Source organism: Eurytemora carolleeae, unplaced genomic scaffold (genome assembly GCF_000591075.1).
Source record: "Eurytemora carolleeae unplaced genomic scaffold, Eaff_2.0 scaffold2951, whole genome shotgun sequence".
Taxonomy (NCBI): domain Eukaryota; kingdom Metazoa; phylum Arthropoda; class Copepoda; order Calanoida; family Temoridae; genus Eurytemora; species Eurytemora carolleeae.
In genome coordinates this window covers 1-3,387 of record NW_019398839.1, presented here as the reverse complement: position 1 = coordinate 3,387, position 3,387 = coordinate 1, and the positions used below count along the sequence as shown (strand labels likewise).

At 30.9% G+C, this 3,387-nt stretch overlaps 1 long non-coding RNA gene across 1 annotated transcript; it reads right to left on the bottom strand.

Annotated features, from left to right (window-relative positions):
• Positions 1 to 392: 392 nt before the first annotated feature.
• On the bottom strand, positions 393 to 2,863 carry LOC111717655 (uncharacterized). The gene is made up of 3 exons (XR_002768863.1): positions 2,694 to 2,863; positions 1,232 to 1,317; positions 393 to 564 (listed from the first exon to the last, which is right to left on the bottom strand). It is a non-coding gene; the product is annotated as an uncharacterized LOC111717655 (long non-coding RNA).
• Positions 2,864 to 3,387: the final 524 nt, after the last annotated feature.

Below are 3,387 nucleotides of genomic sequence, written 5' to 3'. Positions count from 1 at the left end.
GTCTTTGGTATCAAACAACTCAACATATTATGGAGGAAGACATTCTAAACTAATTCACAAACTGACATGTTTCGTGGGACACCCCGTATGTTCACATTTTGTTTGTTAATGTTTTGACTGCATACGGTTGTAATTTGTAAAACAAGAAAATTACAGTATACAAACAGAGTAAACTTGTCCATCTTCACTGTACATCTTGCGGAGACATTATAGACAAATCTTCACAGTTTTTTACCCTTTTTATAAAATAAACTCTAGCAGACATAATAATATTATAGCTTTTGAAATTAGGTATTACAATGCTAATTCATAACAAAGACGATATCGAATTCGTTACTGAATTCCCATGTTTTTTGGGACACCCTGTACATTCCTCCTACAAACTTCCTGTCTTATTTTTTTATAAAATATGATATTTATTAATTACATCTCAAATGATTCTTTATAATTCTAAATGTTACAAAAGCTTGGAGTTTCTCAGGACGGATTCTAATTTCTCAGGACGGATGGAGTGAGTTCTCGTAAACCCTTGAATCCTCTGATACCAACCTTCCTCCCAGCAACCTTCATACATAGTTTATACATCTTTATATAATACTTAATATATGCATAGCTTATTCAGAGTAAGAAACTTTTAAATAAAACGGAGAACAACTACTTAGATATAAATTGAAACTTTTGTATCTAAGAGTTTAGCTTAATAGTTATGTAAATATTAAAATCCGCTGTAATTCCAGATCGTAAAATCTCATTTGTTGTATTTGGAGATTTCTCTTTGGTCCGATTTTGAACTTTGGCCAGTTCCTGACACAGAATATACTAGGCAACCTGTACAATGTACTGCCATTTTACAACCTGTACAATGTACTGCCATTTTACAACCTTTAAAATGTACTACCATTATACAACCTATACAATGTACTGCCATTTATACAACTGTACAATGTACTGCCATTTTACAACCTGTACAATGCACTGCCATTTTACAACCTGTACAATGTACTGCCATTTTACAACCTGTACAATGTACTGCCATTTTACAACCTGTACAATGTACTGCCATTTTTACAACCTGTACAATGCACTGCCATTTTACAACCTGTTCAATGTACTGCCATTACCCTCTTCCAATACAGAATTATTGCTGAGAGTTTTTTAATTTGTAATATTATAACTTTTGTTGCTCTGTGAAAAAAAGTAAGTATGGATATGAATAATGATTAAATCCAACCTGACAGGCTAAGAGAAGGCATCTATCTAACTCCCAACCCTGAGAAATACAACCAATAATAGTTGCATTAAACGTGTCCCCGGCTCCTTGAAACAAATAAATAAAATTAGATTAATCATTCCGTAGTGAGTCCGGGTACTTAAAGGGACAGACCGGCTATTTAAGGTAGTTGAACTGAGTATGCAGTGTTGTGGACAAATTCTTTAGGATTCATTTGAGATAAATAAAACTTTTTAAAGATCTGTAAATCCTAGAGGGGAGATACGTTTTCAGAATTGTTTTTAAATTATTAAATAACGACGACTAAAAATGTAAATTCTACTGTAAACTAATTAGTTGTTAAGGAACAGGTTGAGAAAAAAAATTAATCTTACCATCGAAAATAAGTAATCTTCTTCAATTATTATTTTTATTAAAATTTTTCTTGAAAAGACGACATTTGAAGAATTTGTAGAAATCTGCGAACAAATTCAATATAATGATGAAAACGAAATAATTGATTCTATTTCTGGCATTGATTTATTGACAAATTTCTTTTGAGAAATATGTTCATAAACATCTAATTAGTTTACTGTATAATTTCTACTTTATTTTTCGTCGTCGTTATTTAATAATTAAAAAAAAACGTTCCTGAAAACGTACTCACCCGAATTCATGAATTTGAACGTCGACTATGCAGTTAAACTCAGTAATCATACATCGTGGAAACGTTTTATATGTATTAAATGAATCCTAAAGAATTTATCGTTAACACTGCATACTCAGTTTAACTACAGTGATCCCCCTTAATAACGAATACATCGGAAGAATTTATCAAATGTCGTCTTGACAATGTTTCAATGAGTTTTATACTATATTACGTAAATTTCAGTATTTTGGAAAATAAATAAATAGCCATTAATATACGGGAACAGTTATAAAGAGTTCCATATAATCATTTAATTAAAAAACTAAATATCTGCAACATTCCATTATCAAAAAGAGAAGAATACGACATTTGATGAATTCTTTCGAATTGTTAAAATGTCAATATTTCAGAAAACTGTGACTTTCCATCAACATTTAACCCATTATACATAATTTGTTATCTTTTTTTCACAAATACTTTTTTGCGTATATACGTTTTGAATAAAAAGGTATAAAATAAATAAATCCGTGAGTTTAAAGATTATTGAATTATTGACAAAAAACACGTTTAATTTCAAATAAAAGAAACCGAATGCTTTTCACTCTGGTTAGTCCCGAGTGCCAAAAGTACCGTAACATACCCTTTGAAAGTGTAGTGCATGGCCTGTACGATTAGCAAAGATTCAGCGAACACATAAGTATATATACTATAACCTTGGTGGGTTATAATCTCTATTTTAAGATGCACAGATGTTTGAATTCACAAAGCATATAAAAATAGGATAAAGTAATTCAAAAACCTTAAAATCTCCTTTAGATTTAGCGTGAATTATACCTATTGTGTCCACTATTCCATCTGGGGGTGGAAAGGCCGGACTGGAGAATATCTTGGGTTCGGATAGCTCATCAACTCTAACCAACTCTATGCTCAGATATTTCTATGAAAAAGTCTCTGGAAAAATGTTAAAACAAAGTAAATTAGAGTATCTCGAAGTTCCCTTGCCAAAATACAGGTAAATACAGGTACATACAGGTAAATACAGATAAATACAGGTAAATACAGGTAAATACGGGTAAATACAGGTAAATACAGGTAATTACAGGTAAATACAGGTAAATACGGGTAAATACAGGAAAATACAGGTAAATACATGTAAATACAGGTAAATACAGGTAAATACAGGTAAATACAGGTAAATACATGTAAATACAGGTAAATACAAGTAAATACGGGTAAATACAGGAAAATACAGGTAAATACATGTAAATACAGGTAAATACAGGTAAATACAGGTAAATACAGGTAAATACATGTAAATACAGGTAAATACAGGTAAATACAGGTAATTACAGGTAAATACAGGTAAATATGGGTAAATGCAGGAAAATACAGGTAAATACATGTAAATACAGGTAAATACAGGTAAATACAGGTAAATACAGGTAAATACATGTAAATACAGGTAAATACAGGTGCTTTATAGTTCTAAATTATACACTTGAAGGGCTACAAAAAAGTATGAGTGAGT